This window comes from Drosophila suzukii, chromosome 3 (genome assembly GCF_043229965.1).
Source record: "Drosophila suzukii chromosome 3, CBGP_Dsuzu_IsoJpt1.0, whole genome shotgun sequence".
Lineage (NCBI taxonomy): Eukaryota > Metazoa > Arthropoda > Insecta > Diptera > Drosophilidae > Drosophila > Drosophila suzukii.
In genome coordinates this window covers 28946240-28969745 of record NC_092082.1, presented here as the reverse complement: position 1 = coordinate 28969745, position 23506 = coordinate 28946240, and the positions used below count along the sequence as shown (strand labels likewise).

Sequence of the window (23506 nt, the reverse complement as noted above, 5' to 3'; positions counted from 1 at the left end):
TTATTATTCAAGGTCAAGCTGCTGGAAAAAGTAGTGCCAACTTGTTAGGCCCACCTAATGATTCATTTGATTTTGCGTGCACCTGCAACTCAGACTAAATGGTTCTTGCCTTGATAACGTATTAAGCTCGTTCCATTAACCATCTTTCTGGAGGCAGATTATTTTCCTGTATGATGACCATGCTTCCCATAACCACGATGTTCTCCGCCCTATGCCACTTCGATCGGTCTTGTAGCTCTGCGATCTATTCGTGGGTCCATCGTCTCCACAAGTGCTGCTTTACATCGGTGACCCTTTTGCTACGCTCCATGATATTGGACCACTGAACCTTCAGCCAGTGTTCGCAATGAGTTGCCTACAAGAAAGTGGCCTGGAGTGAGTGCCTTTAAGTCGATTAGCAAGCAAAGATATGAAACCACTTCAATGTGGGCAACCTTTGTAACAAAACACAAAAATTCATGTTTAGGCCTTTATGGGGTTCTTACCTCAAACCCTCATGTATGTAGAGAATCGAAGAATAAGATTAATACATTTTTCTGATGCAGTTTTTATACTTAAATTGACACATTAATATTACTGAGACACACGCGACCTTCCTCTGCTGATGCTCAATCTCTACTCCTCCTAGAAAAATGTTATGGAACAGAACAACTGATCTGTTATAAATAGGGCTGTCATTACTACATTCGACTGTTTTGACAGTTTATTCGACCCGAATGTGGATGACTACAACTTGGACCTTCATCATCTCCCACTTTTTCGACAAGGTATCGACCATGTCTCAACATACGAGTAACGGCGAAAGGCCCTAAGAACTTTTTTTCAACTTCAATCCTGACCCAAACTGTGTTCTTTTAATAGCTACTAAGTCTCCGAGCTTTTACTCAGACTCTGGCTTCCTTGATTTGTTGATTGACTTGCGATTCTCTTCCTGAATCTTTGCGATGTTCTCTTTAGCTTCCACTCGAATCTTTTCCATCTCTTCCTGTAACTCGTTTAAGAAGTCTTCCTCTAATAGCTTTACTCTCTCCTTCATATTGATTGCATTGGCGACCTTGAATAAAGCTATCTTTGTACTTCTGGATGAAGGGGAATTTATAAACTGTTGAACCCTGCCAACCAAGCTTTCGCACAAAGTTTCGTCAATATAGTGATGACAATCCTATTGATACGTTCACAAATGCTGGATATTGTTATCCCTTCAGTACTCCTAAAAAACATTGGCTGTGAATGCCGTTCCACGATCCGTGATTATACGACTTGGATTACCGAAAACTTCAGACTGCCTTTCCATTCTATCTACTACCTCGTCAGCACCAGCACTCTTAGTGGGGCTCAACCACACATTTTTAGAGAGAGCGTCGAACACTACCATACTTCTTCTACTTGACTTTTTTGTCATACCTATGGGGCCAATGTGGTCAATATGATAGGTCTGTAACGGTTCGTTGTTTATCGCGCTTAAGAAACCCTCTCTTTTCCCATATTTAGCCTCGCCAACTATGCACTCTACACAGGACTTCACGATTGTTTGAGCCTTCCTCTCTAAATCTAGAATGCAATAATCGCGCTGCCCGTGTCAATTTTTCTATTGATGCCAAAGTGTCCTTGTCGGTGAGCTGTGTTGATTATTTCGTTCTCCACGGCTGATGGGATTACTATTAGCTCTTTTATAGAATTCTTGTGAAGAACTTCGTTCTTCAGGCAGAAGTCGTCGTAGGTATTTGTTTCCAGGACCTTACAAATGGCTTTTATCCATTCATTCTGACGTTGAGCCTTTTGAATTCGATGTCTGACCTACTCTTGGAGCAACATGGTGTATGTACGCAGTATAAGGCGTCGACATGTTTCATCCTTGTGCCTGGACGATGCTCTAATATGTTCTCAAAGTCTTGTAAAAACATCATTCTTCTGCATGGTCATAGCAAGGGCATTGCAGTCGGTGACGATCTTAATTTTTCTTTCAATTTAATTTCTCCAAACCTTCCTGTTCGTCCTTTGATAAAAAAATAAAATCATCTATGTACAGGACTAGGGTACCGTCTTCAACCAATGGTCTGAGCACTGCAAAAATGTATTTCATATGACGAACGCGGTGTTCTTGAGAGAGCTTTCCTGCACGGGGCCATTAAAAAATCCGTTTGATAAGTCCAACGTTGTAAATACCTATCCCTTGTGAAGCTTATGTAAAACATCGTCGATGAAGGCCAACGGAATATTGTTGCGAACAAGCTTCTGGTTCAGTTTGTGGTAATCGCAACAGAGGCTTTTGGCGCCATCTTTTTTAGCAACTAACACTATGGGTGAGGTGTACTCGGAAACACTTTGACGAATGATTCTTTTCTTAAGCCAATCCCTGATCTGCTTGTCAACTTTCTCAGTTTCCTGGTACGGTAAGCGCCTAAGTCTCTGATAGACTGGGACTTCACCTGTGAAAGGTATTTTCATTTCTACTGGACTTGACTCTGGCTTTAAAGGTTTGTAATTTTGAACTTACCCAACCATTATTGATCTTATATCGTTGCTCAAGTGAAGCAGATCTAAATCTGGAATGAAATTGTCTTCAATGAAATTAGATGCCATTAACTGATGAAAAGTTTCTGTCAAGTCTGAAATGCCAGTGGAAGACACATCTTCAGCCAATTTTTGATTGTCACTATAATGATGGTTTCGACTATTTTTACCTCTACTTAAGGTAAGATCAGACATATGTCCAAGATCTATTGGATGAACTGCGGGGAAAACGACTCCGTTTTCTCCAACTATTGCGGTAACTGTATTAAAGACATCGCTACCGATCACACCTTTACAAAAGGTACCCTTGTCACGTGCTACATTAATGCACATATTAACGTCAGCGTCATATAACTTCGTCGCAACTGTGAACGAACCTAGAGTGTATATCTTCTTGCAACCTATTCCAGTTAGCTCTTTATATGAATAGTGAGAATATCGGGGTGGATGCGAGTGTAAGCCGTCTCGCACATGGTACAAATATCGCTGCCAAAATCGAATAAACAGTTGAATGTTAACTGTGACCGCTGCTGAATGTTTGAGTTTCCATTTTTCACTTCCTTACGAGCTTCCTTGGTACCGCATTGATTTGCCTTGTAACCAAACTGATTGCATTTGAAACATTTTATACCTACTTCCTTAAAATCCTTTGCAATATGATTGCTGCCACCACACTTAAAGCAACTTCAGCCATCTTGGTTAGTTTTAATTAAAGAACTGTCAAACTTCGACTTTGGCTTAAATTCCTGACTCGCGCAAGTCTTCTCGTCAACCTTAGGATTGGACGCCTGGTACACACAACTTTTATTTTGCTTCAACTCTGGTATACCCTCCACTATGTATTCTATAAATCTTTCTACCCAAGAATAATTTTGCAGCTCCCTTTACCAACTGTTTGCCATAAATGAATTTTTGAAGATCAGTCCACCCAACTTTAATAGAATTAAGCTCGAAATCTGCAAGCCACTCATCAATATCTGGAGAACCATTTCTAGTGAATGCAGAAAGCGAAACTTCAGAATGCAAGCTATAGTCGTACACTGACAATTCTAAACTTTCTGTGTTTTATTGCTGGTCGATATTTTCTCACTCAAAATAGGAGATGATTCTTTCCTGTAATACTGCTTTGAGACCTGAACTTGGTAATCTTAATTCTTTTAGAAAATCGTGTGATCTCTTCAACATTCAAATTTTCTAAACTTACATAACTTATTTTATTTCTTAAACTAACCAAATATGTACTGCTTACTTTTCACTTAAATTAATAAATAAGAACAATTTAAATGGGTATAAAATGTTGTTTACGTTGCATATAACTGTTTTGTTTAACTTCAAATTCGCTATTTCACTTGTAATGTTAGCATGTATGAATTTATACTTGCGAACCGCCTGCTGTCTCTAGTCTTTTGTTGCTCATCGCTGATATTTGCCACTGCTTTTTAAATTCGTCTCCGGTAAATAATAAAAGCTGCAACCGTTGTCTGCTCTGATGACTGCTTTTCGAACTGCTTTTTAGCTCCCTCTCCACTCACGCCTTCATTATCGCCTTCAATCACGCCTTCAATCGCGCCTTCAATCGCTTTCAACTCAGGGGTCGTCACTTTGCCGCCTCGTATCAATCACCTCATTTGGATCTCTGTTCCGTCGTGATCTCCTCCAGCCTTTACGTTTCCAAGTTCTCCTCCTGGTCAAGTTGTCTCTTTGATAATATTGTTGCTCTCTGTGACAACGGACTGTATAAATGCCTTTCGTTGTCATTCGTTATGAATTTACTTGTCGCCACAGAACCAATTTTGCACTCAGATTGGCAAACTGCGGGCCGAAATCATAAATTTAATATAGTTTATTTATTTTATCGAATGTAATATCATTTTTTAAGTACCCCAATACCATGACTAGGAGTCGTCCCCATGAATATTAAACTTTTAATAACAAGTTTTTTCGTTTCAATTACCTTTTTTAATAGAACAAGTTTGGAATCTCAAGGGATGTATAGTTTCAGATTCCAAGAGAAACCTGTCGTTTATTATACTTCCCGCCGAACTAGCGGGATTTTCCAAAGTGGTAGAACAAATAGATCAAGTTTCCTATTTCGATTAGCTTCATGCAAGTAAAGGACCCTAAAACCACAACGGGGTTTCCGTTTGAAAAAATCCAATAAGAAAATTTTTCATCAAATTGGTTTTTTTCTTGTTTATTCCAATAAGTAGGAAATATTTCGTATACGGAGCTGAAACGAGTTGAACTTTTTATCGCTTAATTTTGGATTTTCCGCTAAACTTCCGGGTTTTTCCAAAAGTCGTAGAACAAACGTTTTCTAATTCAAGCAACTTTATACACCCATAGGGTTTCCAAAACCAAGATGGGATGCATACAAACCCACAAACAAAGGGACAAACATTTTCATTTTGGAAAGAAGAAGAAAATCTTGTTTTTTGAATTACTTTTGAACGGGACATCGGATTTTAACAAATGAGGTGTCATTCGACGCGTATTCTCAGTAAGAATAAAACTGACTAAACAGCCGAGGGCTTTTATCCCCGCCGTATCCAGCAGCTCCAATTTTCTAAATTTTTTCTTTTACACTTTCACCGCTTTTTCTCCCAAACAAATCTGTATTTCAAAAGTCTTTGTATGCAATCTTCTTAGTTAGTGCGATATAGTAGTTGTCTTCGCACGCTCTCTTGCGCGCTTCACCACTACGTGTACTGCCGTCCACAGTGATAGTTGTCTTCGCACGCTCTCTTGCGCGCTTCGCCACTACGTGTACTGCCGTCCACTGTGATAGGGCTGCCAATCCTACATGTATACCAACCACGCATCTTGCAAACGGATTTGAATTTGTAATATGCTAGATTTTGTTGTTCTGAAGAAACGACTTTTTTATCCTCGTTGGTCTTATCTGATAGTTTTCTGTAGGAAAGCTTGTCTTGAACCTAGTTGATTGATCTAATTCTAAGGAAGTGGATTCTCTAGAAACCGAATCCGCTGGAGTAACCCACTTTGCATTGAATTGAATACAAATCTAATCTACGCGGAAGCTGTCCCATAGGTAACAGTGCCTAATTCTCTAGAGAATAAACTGGAACTTACGATATGGTAAACTCGATACGATTAACCAAAACCTGCCCAAACATTTTAACAAAGTCGGCTGCTTATTTGAAGATTTAAAAGTGAAGCGACATCATGTATAAATCACTTTGCATTGTTGGTCCTACCATTAGGATGTCGTTTGGCGACACTCCAGTGGAAGTTTCCAAGATGCATTAAAAAGTCGTACTATTTGGCTTAAGCACAGAATAGTGCGACAGCGAATAGCATGCGAACTTGCCCTAGAAGATCGCTTGCAGCGACCAGTCACAACCTAAAGCAATGCTTTTTGTAGAGGGGGCAGATTAGACCGTAGTTTAATTTGAAGAGTTGCTAGTGTGTCTAAAAATGCTTTAGTTCCTAATGGAGTCCCTTGACTATCAGATACCCATTACTCAACTACCAAACTTCAAAAAAAGAGAAAACGCTAAAGTCGACGTCCTCGAATATTAGATACCCGTTTCTTAGCTAACAAAAAAGCGCCACCTATCGGTTATTCCTAATGATTTTACTCACCCGCCACATAACGTGAAACCTAGGTGGCGGTAGAGGAAGCAGCTGATTTTCTGTATGAATTTATCTCCATCCCTCTCACACTCTATTGAGTTTGCTAGTTATTTATTATTGTTTGGATATAACTTTTCAATGAATCGTCCGATTTAAATAATTATTGACATGTAGATGGTTATTGATAATAGGAACAACATCTTATTTAAATGTTTGCAAAATAGCGTTAACGGTCGTTTGTGGGTGTGAGAGTGGGGTGGCACCCTGCTGAAACAAACTTGCGCTGCGGAAGGCCTAATCTACATGTCAAGTCCCAACATTCTATCTCTTATAGTTTCCGAGAACTCAGCGTTCATACGGACAGACGAACATGGCTAGATCGACTCGGTTATTGATCCTGATTAAGGATATACTCGTACATAATTTATGGCGTATGGCAACTAAATCTTCGGTTGATATCCGACATCTGGCTTCCGTTTCTGGTCAAAATGTTTCTTATTAGAACCCTGTGCTTTTTGTGTTTTTATACTAGCATCGTGCATCATCTTCTGCCGTTTCTCATCAACGTTTAAATACAACTCCTTCTTAAAAAGGTGTATAAAACGCTCGATTGGATTATTGTTCATTTTCACACCGAACATAAGCTCAAATGGGGATTTCTTGGTCGAAGTGTGTACATGTGAATTCACAGTTCTGCGCACTTCTGGCACTACCCTAAACCACTTATGTGAATCCTTCGCCAAAGTTTTTAATATAAGAGATAGATCCGTTCATTCCCTTGTCGAACTTCAGTTGTGCTTAACTCGTGTTCTATGCTGTATTCCTTTATGTCCTCCGCAAACAAGTAAACTGTAAATCAAAAGCTTTACACAAAATTTCGATCTTCTTCAGTGTTCCCCCAAAGCTTGTGGTCTTTATAGGATAAATTCTGATACATATATTGAAGACATCTATCGCAAATATTTACTTATACTACTCTTTAATAGAATCCATGGGATACAAAGGTCTTGCCAACCTTTTTATTGAAAATGATGCTTTTAACAAAGTTGTTCACAATTTGCTGAACTTTTTGCTCGAGATAAGTTTGTTGTACAACTTGTACAGTTTTTTGGAAAGCAAAATAACCGGTATTGTGGTCGTCGACAATAACTTCCTTCTCCGTAGTTTTCAGCACTACCAAAATATCGTTTCCAATAGCCTTCTTTAATCTTGTACTCTTCATATGGTCGATCGGCTAGAAGTTCCACTCTCGCCTTCAGCATCTCTTTTCCTTGAATATTTTGTATGCGCGCTGTATTCTCCAAAGATACAAGCAATACATCGTTAGACTAACGACTAAAGCAGTCAACGTGTTTCAATCGCTTGCCAGGTTGATGCCGACTTTAAATTCAAAATCCTGTAGATAAATTATACACTGAGTGACTGCTCTTGGTACATCCGACTTCATTAGAGTTTGCCTTAACGCGATGCGACTAACTTGAAGGGCGATCGCAGCAAATAGTGTCTGAATCTCTTGATGGCGAGATATACGGCTTTGGCTTCCAAGATGTAACTGTGTTGGCGAGGCTCTGCTTCGTTTGTCTTTTCACTCCAATATTGGATATGGATATGGATATGGTGCTGCCTCCCATCGGACCACTGCATTAGCACTGTCGCAAATCCGACTTTTTACGCCTTTTTGGCCTTTTTTTTATAAAGTAAATAAAGTAAAACAGGCCCTGACGTCTTTAGGTATCTAAAACTTGCTTACCGCCGCTGCCTTTTCTTCGTCTGGTCACAGATTTCCGCTCTCAATGCTGTGACCCAAAATGCAAATTCATTTGCAGGAAATGACATTTCCGTTACTTAATCTTCACTTCCAACGCCCCGGATGTGTCCAAGACAAAAGCCATTTACTCCAAGCAATTTTCCGCGGCCGACAGCGGTATCCACCAGGCATTCCGTGTCACTCAGTGTAACCATATCCATTTGATTTTCATGTCGTACAACTTTTACGGCAGTAGCTGCTTCCGAACAATTTCTAGACATATGTCCCACTTTGTTGCATCGAAAATATTTTGTTTCAGCCTGACAATCCTTGCGCTAACGATCACTGGGTCCGCAATTAAAGCAGTGACTAGTGACAAGTTACCTTCTCTTAATTAAAACGGATTCCGGCTCCTCGCGGCGACGACCTCCCCAATCGACGCAAATTTCTGTCCAGCGAGTGACTTTTTCAAGTTTGGAATCAAAAAGAAGTCACACGGGGCCAAATCTGGAGAATATGGTGGATCAGGTAGCAGTTCGTAGCCCAATTCGACCATTGGCCTTGGCGAGGGCGGAAGTGTGAGCCGGTGAGTTGTCATGATTTTTCTCCCCCAAATGGGGCCGTATTTTCTGCAAGTCGGCCGCGAATCGGCCCAATAATTCGGCATAGTACAGCCCTGTGACCGTTTTGCCCTTCTTCAGGTAGTCGATGTAGATCACACCTTGTGAGTCCCAAAAAACGGTGGCCATCACCTTTCCGGCCGATGGGACAGTCTTCGCCTTCTTCGGCGCAGGTTCGCCGGGTGAAGTCCACTGTTTCGGATTGCGCTTAAACAGCGTCAAACACGCGGTCTATTGGCATGCCTACTGTTTCAGCTATCTCGCGTATCTTCAATCGGCGGTCTGCCAATACGAGATCGTGAATTTTTGTCACGTTATCCTCCGTGGTAGCCATTTTCGGGGCACCTGGGCGTGGCTCATCAAAAACCGACGTGCGACCACGTTGAATCTCTTTAAACCAATTTTTGACGGTCGCCATCGAAGGTGAAGAGTCACCCTACACAGCATCCCAGCGCTCTTTGATTTCGCTGCGCGATTTCCCTTCCAAAAACAAGAATCGAATCACAGACCGATATTGCTCTTTCTCTATTTTTCTAAAATCCGCGGACACGTCCGATTCCACACGCAGTCAAAACAAAACTACGAGTCCGATTCGGCTGAAATTTCGACAGTAGCCGTCTACGAGAATGTACTACACGATTGTAAATTTATATTGCGATAGTGACGCCATCGGGCGGTGAGGTTAAGTACTTATCGGACTGCCCTCGTATATATGTATGTCGGTCAATGTTATATGATGGACGTTGATGCACTACGAGCAGTACAAACAAGTGGCCCAGCGACACCAAGCACGTGCTTGTTACGCGCGGGGCCCTTTTATCAATTTGGGCAAAATATACGAGTTCGCGAGGAAGATACAAAACACAAATAGAGACGGGACACAAATGAAAATAAAAGAAGCATCTAAGAATGAAGCAAATGAGTTAAAATATTAGTTTTTAATACCGGGATAGAAGTTGAAGTGCAAATTAAATGATAAAGGTTGTTATAATTATTACATAGAACGCGAAAGGGCTCGTGCAGACAAAAATTAGATGTACATCGTGGCAAATTTAGGGGATAATAATTTCGTGTTAGACTAACAGGAACATTGAAAGTTTACAAGTTCTACAGATGCCTTACTCATACAAACAGTATACAAATAGAATAGAATTAGAAAACTAGAACTAGAAAAATAGTTGACAACAAAAACCGATATTACCAGGTTCCAACACCTCTATCATAAACTTGAATCAGAAATTAAATTGAAAGACGCTCCTATGCTAGCTAATGATGCTTTCGAAATATGTTACAATATTATTATGGAATGAAACAAATGAATGCTTTAAAAATAATTCAACATCTGAGGAAGATTACATTGTGAGAACTATTTTACATCTATCTATGGGAACCAAGCGAAAATCTGCGTTTGGAACGGATTAATAACCGACATGTTTCTTACAGAGGGATGGAGTAAGAAAATTAATTATATACAAATATACATAAAATATAATTAATTATGAATTTAATAAAATATGCTTACAATATTAAAATATATAAAAAAATATTGAATGGTAGCCGAGTCGATCTAGCCATGTCCGTCTGTCCGTCTGTCCGTCTGTCTGTCCGGATGAACGCTGAGATCTCGGTAACTATGGGAGCTAGGCTATTGAGATTTGGCGTACAGATTCCTGAGCTTCTTACGCAGCGCAAGTTTGTTTTAGCAATGTGCCACTCCCACTCTAACGCCCACAAACCGCCCAAAACTGTGGCTCCTACAGTTTTGATGCTAGAATAAATATTTTAACTGAAATGTATTGGTCTCGTCAATACCTATCGATTGATCAAAAAAAAAATTGCCACGCCCACCCTAACGCCCATAAACCGCCCACAAACTTCAAAAAATATGAAGGTGGATATCTCGGAAACTATCAAAGATAGAGAATTGGGATTTCAGATATAGATTCCGTAGCCTTATACGCAGCTCAAGTTTGTTACGCGAATATGCCACGCCCACTCTAACGCCCACAAACCGCGAAAACCTGTGACGCCCACAATTTTTATGCTAGATAAAAAATTTTAGCTGAAATGTATTGGTCTCGACAATACCTATCGATTGGTCCAATTTGCCACGCCCACTCCAACGCCCATAACGCTTAAATCTGTATACCGCCGGTAGGTGGCGCATTTTAATCTCGCTTTGCTACTTGCATATCTCTATTTAGCTGAGTAACGGGTATCTGATAGTCGAGGTACTCGACTAGAGCGTTCTTCATTGTTTTTTGTTAGGAATGATCAAAATTTCTTGTCCTCTAGATGACGTTCGGTATGAAGTAAAAACTTAGATTGTGAATTTGAACTATACACAGTTCACACATACACTTACCCATACATTGATTTTCAAACCCCCAAAAGTAAATTAACCATTTAAATATACCGGCTTTGACTCCACATCTTCTACGAAAGAAAGTAGAAAAGCGTGGCACAGGTGTCCACAGTTGTATGTATCAAAGTCTTGAACTCTATGGTAATTGTTTTGTGTTCTATGTGCCAAGTATTTTACAACTTCCCTAGGTGGCTGAAGATTTCCAAAACTATCGAAATAACGTAAATTGTTTTTATTTTAATTATATGCAACCCAATGTGTACCACTTGATCGTGAATTATCTAGGTTTACTATACCACACTCCCCACTTTTTGGGGCTTCTGGGAGTAGATCTCTCATAAACACCCCTCTAAAATGTGGGATATATTTCTTAGCAAAATGTATAATGTTGATATTTGATAGTGATCTATTGGGTAGCAGAGAAATTTGTTTTTTCGCTTCTTAACTCCTTTTCCCTTACTATAGGGCTTAAGAAAGAAACCATAACCCTTTCTATAGGGCTTGAGATATAATCCTTCTCCTACAGCAACACTTTAAATTTTCCTGTTGTGACGTTTCTTCTCCTCCATATCTTCTTTAGGCATTCTCGCATTGGTAATAGTTTTTGCAATTGCTGCACTACCACTTGTTAAACTACCACGAGCGCTTAGGGCTGTCAAGATCGGCACGATTGGTAGAAAACATCCAATTTTGGGTACATTAATTACACGAGGTACTTTATTGATGTTTAATCGTCAAAGATTTCTCATTGAACGAGGTAAATTAGATTAAAAGGTGCGTTTCATAAGTCAAAAACAAAAGATTTTAGTTTTTTATTCGCGAACGTCGGCGAGTGCAGACGTGCATTTATTTCTCTTGTGCTACGGAAGACAATCGTTGAAAAAAAAAAATCCCCATATAAAATAAAATTAAACGGCGAAAAGACGCTTATTGCGATAAAAAGTCGCAAGTTACTATTATTTTGTGTTTTTAATTAGTGCTTCTTATACTAAAATACAAATAAAAGCAAAAACAAAACAAATATGGTGATGAACGCAAACGAAGTTCGGGCGCAGCGCCAACGTAAGCAAGACGATCGTCGGCTCTCCCTGCAAAAGAGCAATGCATACTACTCTTTCGAATCGACAGCCGAAGCAGCAACAACAAAAGCATGTGCAGTAGATCGTTAACCCCAACACCTTCCAACGAACTCAAGCCTATTCACAACGAAAGGGCGCGCTTTCTCTCTCCGTTTATGTCAGCGACGGTGCAAAGCGGGGTAAGCGGTAAATGAATTTCCCGTCTTCCTGGCCCTGCCTCACCCCAACTGCCCACCTGCCTGGCCACGGTTACCAGCACAGTGACGTCATTAGCAACTGTAAATGCAATGACAACAACAACAACATCAGTTTCGTCTGTATGCCCGATACAGTCAATCGTTCTACCTGCTGTGCCAGCGGACTTATCAACTGCAGGTAGCGCATCACCGACGGATGCCTTAATTAAAAAGCAAGGTGCGACCATACGGACTGGCATGGATCGCTATATAAACATTAAAAATAAGTCCACAGGACACGAAAATGGGTTACGCCGCGAAAATCAATCGGGCTTCCTCAAGCCAAGGAACTGTGCAAAACTAATACTGCAAATAGATTTGAACTTTTGGATGACACGTCCGACGAAATCCCTTCTGCAGTCATGGATACGAACAAAAAGAAAGCGATGCCGCCTCCGCTTCATATTCGAGAGAAAACTCCAACAACCTTGTTAATATAATAATCGATCTGATTGGTAAAGATAGATAAAGATAATCCCCTTGAATAAAAGAGACATACATGAAACAAAGGTCCAAGTCAAAACCGAAGAAAGCTTTAGAAAATTGACAGAGCTCCTAGACGTCAAGAAAAAGAACTACTATACCTACCAGCTAAAAAGTAGTAAAGGTCAACAAGCTGTCATAAAAGGAACCGAACCAGACGTAAGCACTGCTGAAGAAGAAAAATAAAAGTTTTAACGTAAAAACCGTTCCAAATATACGTAACCAAAACAAACCACCACAGCCTCTCTTTAAAGAGAAGTCAAGAAAAACGAAGTCCATCCCATTTACAATCTCTAGTTTCTATTGCATCGCAGAGTCACGGTTGAAGAGCCACATAAACGCAATGGCCCAGTCCAGTGCGCAAATTGCCAGGAATACGGTCACACCAAATCTTAGTGCACACTCCACTCCGTATGCGTCGCTTGCGGAGGGTTGCATACCTCTGCTAAGTGTGAATTAAAAAATGAGCCAAATAGCTAAAAGTGTAGTACACACAACAAACTACAGAGGCTGTCCAGTATACAAGGAGTTAAAAAATCGGATCAACCAAAGAGTGTCAACAGCACGATCTCACCACACACCATTGATACCCTCCAAATCCACACCTGAAGTTTTCTTTTCGTCAGCAGCCCGATCTTCAATTGGAATTTCCACTATAAATAATAACGTACGTTTTGCAAGCTTTATAAAATCGGGTCATGCGACCCCTGCGTACAATGTCAAATCACCACCTACAGTCTCTTACCGACCTGCAGAGCACACAGAAAATAAGATGGAAACGATGATACTCAGATTGCAACACAGTATGGATGAATTCATTTCTTTTAAGCGAACGACCATGCAAAGTATGTTGACAAATCAAAATATTTTGATTCAGATGCTCCAAAACACCTTATCAAAATAATCAATGGCTCACCTGCGCATTGCACTGTGGAATGCCAACGGTGTTTCACGGCACAAACTTGAGCTAGCACAATTTATGAATGACAATGAAATCGACGTAATGTTACTTGCAGAAACCCACCTTACCAACAAATACAATTTCAAAATCCGAGAGTATATGTTTTACAATACCAATCATCCTAATAGAAAACCATGGAGGCACTGGAATCCTGATTAAAAACCGCAACAAGCACCACTTCCACAACACTAACTACCTGCAAGCTATCTTGCAGCTATCTAGCAGCGGTATACTGTCCTCCTCGATTCACAATACCCGAAGCCCAGTTTATCGAGTACTTCAACTCACAAGGCAAATACTTTATAGCAGCAGGAGACTATAACGCCAAGCATACGCACTGGGGATCTCGCCTCGTGACGCCGAAAGGTAGACAACAGTATTACGCAATTATAAAACCTAGCAACCTAGCGAAGGCAAAACATAACAGTTAACACAAAGCACACGAATGGAGAAAAAGAGCAGCAAGTTCTGGCAAAGCGTCGTTCCCGGCGCGAATGGCAATTACTTCGATCGCCAATTGCAAAGCAACAGTTAAATGAAGCTTCACGCCGTCTCACCAAGGCACTACGACAAGAAGAAGATAGATCCCAACAACGCTATATAGAACCACTTTCTGCATCCAGCTCCAAATTCCCACTTTGGAAAGCCCACTTAACACTGAGCTTTCCAACAGTAACGGTTACGCCAATAAGGGCCCCTGCAGGATGCTAGGCCCGAAGCGACAAAGACAGAGCCGACACATTCGCTGCCCACCCTAAAAATGTGTTCCAGCCAAAACCAGCAACAAACGTGCGTAATAAAAGATCGCAAACTGAAGACGACTTTCCTATTGCCGAACCAATTGTATTTAGACCATGCGAAGTCATAAAAACTATAAAAGAGCAGCTACAACCGAGAAAATCTCCCTGCTGCGATCTAATAACTCCAAAAATGCTTATAGAACTTCCACTATGCGCTGTTGGTACCATATGCCAGCTGTTCAACGCGATGACAAGACTGGGCTGCTTCCCAAAGAGGTGGTGGTTAGAAATATAAACGCCTTGGATGTGTGGACTGTACGTAATTTTATTCTTGCCAGTTGCGAAGCTTATTTGATACTGATATGAATTTCACAAAAAGACGCCGTCGTAGCAGCGTTACCAGAAACGAAAAAAGGTATATATCGGATTTCTGTTACATAGGATAGAGATGGCACTATGCGCCTAATGATGGGAGGTTATTAAAGACTGCAACCGTTCAGGAACATCCCGGCCCGCCCTGAAACACAGTTTCTGAACTGGGCAAAACGGCAGTCTTTGTAATTGGCCTGGTCATCTCTCCTGTTGAGGTCTTCAATTTGACTGCTCGAACGAGGTTGTCCTTCCCTGGATAGCTTTCCATAACCCGTCCGATGTGCCAAGATGCTGGTGGTGTATTAGACTCCTTAACGAGAACTGCATCATCGATCGAGAGGTTGGGTGTTGAAGAGGTCCATTTCGGACGTTGTTGCAGAGTAGTCAAATAATCCTGATTCCATTTCTTCCAGAATCCTTGAAGCATAGCCTGGATGCTTTGCCAATATCCTAATCGGCCCACAGGGATGTGGCTTAAGTCTGGATCTGGCACGGTGGTTAACGGTCGTTCAATTAAGAAGTGGGCGGGTGATAAGTAGTTGTCTTCGGTATCAGATGTGTAGCATTAGGGGTGAGTTTATCACTGCGCTGTTTTGGGCTAGCAAGGTGCACATCTGTTCGAAGGTGAGCGTTGAGTTGCCGGTGACTCGGCGCAGATGCAGTTTGACACAGCGAACTGCCGACTCCCATTTCCCTTCCCAATGAGGAGCTCTAGGGGGAATGAGTACCACTGAATTCCGTCATCCGCCAAAGTGGATGTGACGAATTCCTTGTGTCGTTGTGATGAAAACAACTCTTGCATTTCGTTGAGGGATCGCTTAGATCCAATAAAGTTTGTTCCGTTGTCGCTGTAGATCTTGCTACACTTGCCACGTAGGGATATGAAGCGCAGAAAGGTAGCCAAGAAGGTTTCTGTTGTCAGGTCTGTGACAAGTTCCAGGTGTATGGCCGAGGTGACCATGCAGACAAACAGGCTAATGTAGCCCTTGCCGATACGTGGCTTCCGAACTTTGGCATCCTTCAGAAAGATTGGACCTGCATAGTCGCAACCAGTATTGACAAATGGAAGGGCTTGAGTGACACGCACGCTGGGTAAATCAGCCATTTGTTGTTGGGCGGTGTGGTGGCGTTGACGAAAGCAGCATAAGCAGTCGTGTGTAATTCTGCGAATAGGATTACGTGCTCCAATTATCCAGAATCTCTGCCGAACGATTACAAACAAGGAAGAAACGCCAGGGTGAAGATTTACTCGGTGCTCGTGTTCCAGGATCAGATTCGAGATTCGGTGCGTTTTTGGTAGTCGTCGGCCTACCCTCAGCAGGTCGTTTTCGTCTATCATTGGTGCAAGTTTGACCAACTGCGATCGGTTCCTTAGGGGTTTCTTGGCAAGGAGCAATTGATAATCCTCGTGAAAACAGCGTAGCGCGTGTTTTATACAAATGATCCTTGCTGCCTTAATCTCTTGGAATGTAAGAGCTCTTGAGGCCCTATCGCAGGACGGATTTTGTGTGCGTTAAATGAATCGCTTCACATAGGCGACAATGTGAACGAGCTTGAGCCAAGAATAAACTCGTGCGATCAGCTCATCGAGTGGATGAACCTGAGTTGCAACAGCCACTGTAGTCAATCATTTGGACTTGACATCTCCTTGAATGCGTTTGTCTGAAAGAGATAAACCTAAACGTGAATCGTTCAACTTTACCAGGTATTGATCCTGGTCCCGTAGCCACAAAGATCCATTCCACCACAAATGGAAGTCGATGAGGTCAGCAGCCATCAGACCCCTGGAGGCGCAGTCAGCTGGGTTTGATTTGGAGTCTACGTGCCGCCAAGCCTTCCTAGGAATAGTGTCAAGGATTTCCGAGGTTCTGTTTCCAACAAAAGTCTTTAGTTGGGCTGGTGCATAAGATAACTAGGAGAGCTCTATTGAAGAGTCGGACCAGGCAAAAACAGTTATGTTCTTGTGGCGTAATCCAGAAGAGATCGAACGAATGAGTCGGCTTAGAAGAAGTGCTGCGCAAAGCTCCAGGCGTGGCAAAGATTGTTGTTTCAGTGGCGCCACTTTTATCTTCGCAGCCACAAGGGACACCAAGATGGATCCATCGTCATTTGTAACTCTGCTGCACACCACAGCAGCATACGCCTTGGTTGAGGCATCCGAAAATCCGTGAAGTTCGATATTGTCTGCGTCGTTGGCAACGAAGCGTGGCAATTCGAATTTTTGTAGAGTTTCTAGGTCTGCTCTCCACTTCAGCCAGGTGTCCGCTAGTTTGGTTGGGAGCGGGTCATCCCAATCCAAGTTTAAGAGCCAGGAGGATCAAATATCCTGGAGACGTCGGACAAGACTTATCTCTTTGTGCAGACAGGATTTGCCGCTAGACCTATGTTGTACGTTAGAATGTCTTTTCCAGGATCCCAGTATAGTCCGAGAACCTTAACTGGCGACGATTGTGCGTTGGTATCATCCTTTTGTATTGGATACCCATTTCCCGAGTTCCAGATTTGCGCACGACATCAGCTGAATCAACTCACCTCGGTTTCGACGTAGTTCATCCTCATTGTTTGACCCAGTAAGAACATCATCGACATAAAAATCCTCCAGTAGGATTTTTGAAGCTTTCGGGTATTCCTCTTGATGATCCACAGCGAGTTGTTCCAGCACTCGTACCGCCAGGAAGGATGCACATGACGTTCCGTAGGTTACAGTGCACAATTGGAAATGCTTGATCAAATCGGATGGATCCTCTCTCCAAACGATCTTCTGATAGTTTCTGTGCTTTTCGTTTACCCATATTTGGCGGAACATTTTAACGATGTCCGCTGAGAATGCGAACTTGTACATTCGAAAGCGAAGGCACACAGCAAATAGATTGCGCTGGATACTGGGCCCTGTGAAAAGAGTGTCATTTAGGGCCTTACCGTACCCGTCGCGGAAGGATCCATCAAAGGCCACTCGCAGTTTTCGACCTAGCACTGGGTGGTGGGGAAGAAAAAACTGATTCCCAGTAGCGATTTCCTCAGGCGGAACCTCACGCATGTGTCCCAGATTGATATACTCCCGTTCCAGTTCCTCGATTTGTTGTAGTCGTCGCTCCACCGATTTAAAACGTTTAAGAGCTCCCTGTAGAGTTTCTCCGAATTCATGACTTTCCGTGTTGAATGGAAGTTCAACGATATACTTCCCCTTTTCATCGCGGTGGCGAGAAAGTGCTTCTCGACCTGGTCGTCTTCCGTTTCCAATTTTGCTTTGAACGTTCTCCAGTTCCCAAGACTTCTGAAGCGTGTTGTCGATATACATTGTTGTGGTTAGTGCAATAGCGTTGCTTGCGTTCAATGTGATTAGTGAAGTGATTACCCATCCGAATACCGACGAAATAGCGATGAGATTACCCTTGTTGTCTTACATCTTTCGTCCTGTGAACACTGACCACACGTGTTCGCTTCCCAATAGTATATCTACTGGTGTGTTTGCGTTGAAATGTGTATCCGCCAGCTGCAGATCCTTAAATACCTCGAGTGTCGATGCGTCGATATTTTGGCGTTCCAGAGATGAGGTGATTCTGCCTAGCACGTGGGCATAGACAACCAAACGATCATCGGATATGCGAGACTTAATTTGCAGCGTGCTGCATCCCCTTGTCGTGTCTGCTTTTACGGAAGAGATTCCCATAAACAAAATGCGTGATGCCGACCGTGTCAGTCCGAGACCTTGTATGCAACGCTCAGATACATACGACAGCTCTGATCCTGTGTCCAATAGAAGACGGCATGTTACGTGATCACCTTTTGCGTTTTTTACATACACCATAGCAGTTGGTAATATGCTTCGTTTGAATTCCGTTAGATGTGTAGATTTGGCAGTGCCTTGTGCACATACAACCTTTTCGGTGCCCGCTCCAATCGCGTCCCGTCTGATTCACCGCATCCAATCCACGAACAATTTCGTTTGCTCCGTCCGAAACCTTCCGTAGAACAGTTGCATCGATCTTTGTAGTTGCTGGCAGGCTAATAAACTATTTAAAAAACGAGTTTACAATGTGCCGTGGACGATTGTATCTTTCCTTAAGACGTTCCCATGCAGTGTTGTAAGCCGTGTCCGTAATTGCCAAGTGTCGAACCAAGTTGGCAGCCTCATCAACGAGAAGTGTTTTTAAGTGATGGAACTTCTGGGTGTTGGACAAATGCTGTTTGTTATGAATTGTATTTTCATATATGTCTTCAAAGGATGGCCACTCTGTGTAGTTGCCCGAGAACCGTTTGACTTGAATTTTAGGAAATTCGCTCAGATTTGAATTCACCGTGAGTACCGAGTTCCGAGAATTCGCTAATGTGACGTCACCACCAACATGATCAGGCGTGCTCCGACTTACAGCAAGTCGCTCAAATAGTTGTTGGTTTTGTTGCAGCAAGTTCAAGATTGCATCGTTGTTTGAGTGTAGCCCGTTGCTGCCACTCGCACCGCTTGTAGATGTCCCCGGTTGTAGCTCATTACTACTTTCCTTGAGATCAGCGCTTACCCTTAGGTATTTTGCGACATAGCCTTCCACTTCCTCGTAAAGCGCAATGCAATCTCTAAACTGGTTGAACTCCTTCCAAACTTCGTTGAGAAGATCTATCCGTGTGACGATCTCTGTATGTGTAGCAATCTCCGTTTATTCAGCCCATGCCAAGACACGTGTGATGTTGGACTTGAGTCTGGCACGGCTCTTCACTAATGATTTTAATTGTTCCATTGCAAACAATTATTATGAGAATCAAAGCACTTCAAAACTGTCCAAGAATACGGAACGATGGACCAGCAATATGGTTAGAAATATAAACGTTTTGGATGTGTGGACTGTATGTAATTTTATTCTTGCCAGTTGCGAAGCCTATTTGGTACTGATATGAATTTTCCACACGCTCACCTCCTCATACAGACAGATAAGTTTACTTTCGTGTCCACCAAAACTCTTTGAAAAATGCCTTCTAACCCGTATCATACTATACTTCAGAACACATAATAGTATCCCAGTACATCAATTCGGTACATCAGTTCGGAAGCTAAACGAACTCACCCAAGGCTGAAGTCAAACAGTCTGCATTGGCTTATAAACTCCCGCTTCCCCCTCAGGACTACAAGGTTCTTCTATACAACTTCGTTTTGAAACCAATCTGGACTTAATGGCTCCTAGTTGTAGGGGAGCGCCAGCAACAGCAACGTAGAAACCGTGCAGAGAGCCCAAGCAAAGATCCTGAGAACTACCACCGGGGCACCGTGGTACGTTCGGAGTGGAAATATTCAGAGAGACTGAATATTCTCCCCGTTCGAGACTTCATAGCGCACCACATGGAAAATTACTATGCAAAGGTTTCAACCCATCCAAACCACCTCACTAGAGCAATAACGTTGGTATGTAGCCATTCTCGCCTTCGTCGTACCGACCGTCCGTCTAACATAAATACAAGTTAACATACTCTTAGAATAATGTAGTACTTTAATATTTTAACACATTTTGTTAGTCTCGTAAGAGAAGATTCAAAATAAAAACCGAAGTATAAACAAAAAAAGAAATATTAACGATGAAAACGAGAAAAATCTACCGCCACGACATAGTGCTCTCTTACCGAAAACAATAAGGGCTCTAATTGTTGGGCCATCGAATTGTGGTACAACTAATATTATGTGAAGTTTAATATCAACCTAAATATGAGTACTTGGAGAAATTAATCAAACCGATTAAAGGAATGGGATATCATACATTCTCCCATAATGATGGTGTACTTGACCCCAGTAAAGCCAAAAACAATTCCATTATGATATTCGATGACGTAGCTTGTGAAAAACAAGATAACATAAGATCTTATTTTTGAATGGGTCGACATAAAATTATCGACTCTTTTTATTTATGTCAAACATATAGTCATATACCGAAACATCTGATTCGTGACAATGCCAACTTTATTATAATGTTTAAGCATGATGATTTAAATATGCGCTCTTATCGACTTTAATATGTATAATTCGATTCCAAAAATTGATGAAAAATGTAACCTCTTCCACATCGGTGACAAGGTTATTACAATTCCAACCGGATCATATAAATTGAATGATATCACCGATTCACACTTCAAGTTGAAATACTACCATGCGAGAGTCAGTTTACTTTAATAAGGAAAGATCGGTTGGACAACTGTTTGGTTTCCATCAAAAAGTACTAGAACCACATCCTACAAAAACCTATCGATCAGATCAGACCGTGAACATACTTAAAACTAATACAATTCGTTTGGAATATGATATAATCAGCGGTTCATATGTAGATAATACACCGAATCATACATTACATGAGTTTGGCATTAATGTTCCGCCTGGGTATAAAATGACAGTGACACCACATAACCTAATTTATTTACCAATCAACTGTGACGAAATAAGCACACTATCTATACGCATAGTTGATCAAAACGGTGAATTTACGTGGTGAAAACGTTTCGATTCGCATGCACATTCGGTTAATGTAATGATTATTTATAATAAAAGACGTAGCTTAAGTCCTCAGCCAAGCATTACTAATTGTAAAGCTATAGAAAGAGGATCGACAGAAAAAAGAAGCTCACTTACTTTGAAAAATAAACTATTTTTAAAGTCATTAGGCTTGAAGCTTCGAGTATAATATAAAAGGTGGAAAGGAAAACAATGAACGAAATTTTAAATGTTCGAGAAAAAGTTTACTCAGATGAGAGTATTTTGAAGAAAGAGTTTCATACTTATTCATCGTATAATCAAACATTTAAGCCAAACGATGATGTTCGAATTACTATCCAAAAACAAGACTTGTACGTGCTTCTTCACAAAAATTACCTCAATTTTCAAGGAATTATAAGAAAAGATTCACCAAATGGACCTACAATTGATAATGTTACCACTTTTTTTTTAAATAATTGTATGACTTACTTTTTGGATAAAATTTAGTACGAAGTAAATGGATGTGAAATGATAAAACACGATTTGTCGGTATGACTACAACCCTAAAAAATTGTATATCTCTGGATAATCTTCAAAGTCAAAATCTATTAAATTCGGGATGGAGCAGTGGACAGAAAATTTCTACGGGACCCCACTTTAACTTTTCTGTACCATTAAAAAATTTGTTGGGAGTTGCTGAGGATTATAAAAAACTTTTGTTAAATTGTAAACACGAACTAGTGTTGATGCTAATTAAAAATCTTGGTGATGTGTTTGAACAAACCAGAAATTAACAAACTTTTAAACTGGAAATGACGATTAAAACCTGGGAAATTCCCCATGTAACTCCGAGCGATTTTGCAAAAATTAAAATGTACGGTATAAATAAAAGTGGTGTAAACCTACCAATCGCATTGCGGAGTAGGGACTCATATGTTAACCCCAAATTGGGGTATGGGAGTCAACACAGTTGGAATGTGAAATTGTCGGCTAACCGCGAAAAACAAAGATTTGCCACAATTGAACCTACACTAAATGGAGAACTTGTCACAAATAACTCATCAAACTTGAAAGTTCACTTGAATTCTGAGTCATATCCATATGATAATCTGAATGTTGATTTTAGCAAGAATCAGTATGCTCACCTTCATATAGGTATGTATACAAGATTTCAATCTAGTTACTATAATCGTGAATCACAACCATTTTTGACCACAAATGAATTTAAATTGAAGGCCCTTATTTTTGTGGTTGATCTTTCATACCAAAACGAATCAGTGAAAACTGGTCTTGTTGATGTGAGAATTTCAAAAGAACTGAAGACAATAAGTCATAAAAATACCCAAACTTACTGTCTCCCCATACATGACCGTTTAGTTGAACATAACCCATTGAACGGACTAGTACAATGAGTTGTTTAACATTAGAAAAATATTGAAAGATACTGTTTCGATTGATGTTCAATGTTTCTTTGATAATAATAATAATTTTATTCTAAAATAAATTGAAATTGTATTCAAAAAGGATCCAAATTTGAATAGATTTTTAATAGAACCACCATATGATTTTCCTTTTTTTTTGTCAAATTTGGTTAACCAATACACATCACAACATTTTTTGGACCGATGGAGAAAACAGTTTTCCAGAAACTCGAAAGTAGCTAAGGACAATTACAAGCGGAAAACAAATTATTTGTAAAGGTATGGAAAAGAAACGATTTCTACAGACGTTTTTTGGGAGTCGTCAGCTCATTAATGTCGAGGAAATGGGCTGTCCGTCATTAAACAGGTTTAAAGGAAACCGGTTTCCCTATTGTGAAACACACCTTAAGGGCGGGGTTTGTGCTCTTAACAATGCATACATTATTTTGAGATTTTTTAAAAGTAGCTCCAAAACAATAAAATAATTTTAATACATCATTTTAAAGTTGTGACTAAATGGTTAAGGACCTACAAGAAAACAAAATTAACAAAATGAAATTTCATGAGGAAATTGACCAATTTATTGAACAATTTAAAGGACAGATAATTGGTTAGCATTTTCAATACCTTCTAAACACAAAAACTATGTTCATGAATCGAGGTGGACGAATTATGGTGAACACTTTACATTTTGTAATCCAGAAATGACGTCGGAAACGTGCGCCTGCTTCTTCTATGCAAATCGCCGGATTGAAGCCTGAAAATTAATTTCAATATAGGTAAAATTACAGGTACTGAGAATGGAAAATATTTCCTTGACTGAGATATATCGTCTACTTGCGAGTTGTTGCGCGGTCGTGATTTCAACCACTATTATGGGACGTATTAGAGCTAGCAGCCAGCCCTGAGATCGTTGGCGTGAG

At 40.8% G+C, this 23506-nt stretch overlaps 1 protein-coding gene across 2 annotated transcripts in view; it reads left to right on the top strand.

Annotated features, from left to right (window-relative positions):
- Snap25 (Synaptosomal-associated protein 25kDa) overlaps positions 1-23506 on the top strand; it is a 379996-nt gene that overhangs the window by 60815 nt on the left and 295675 nt on the right. The gene's annotated exons all lie outside the window — the stretch shown is intronic.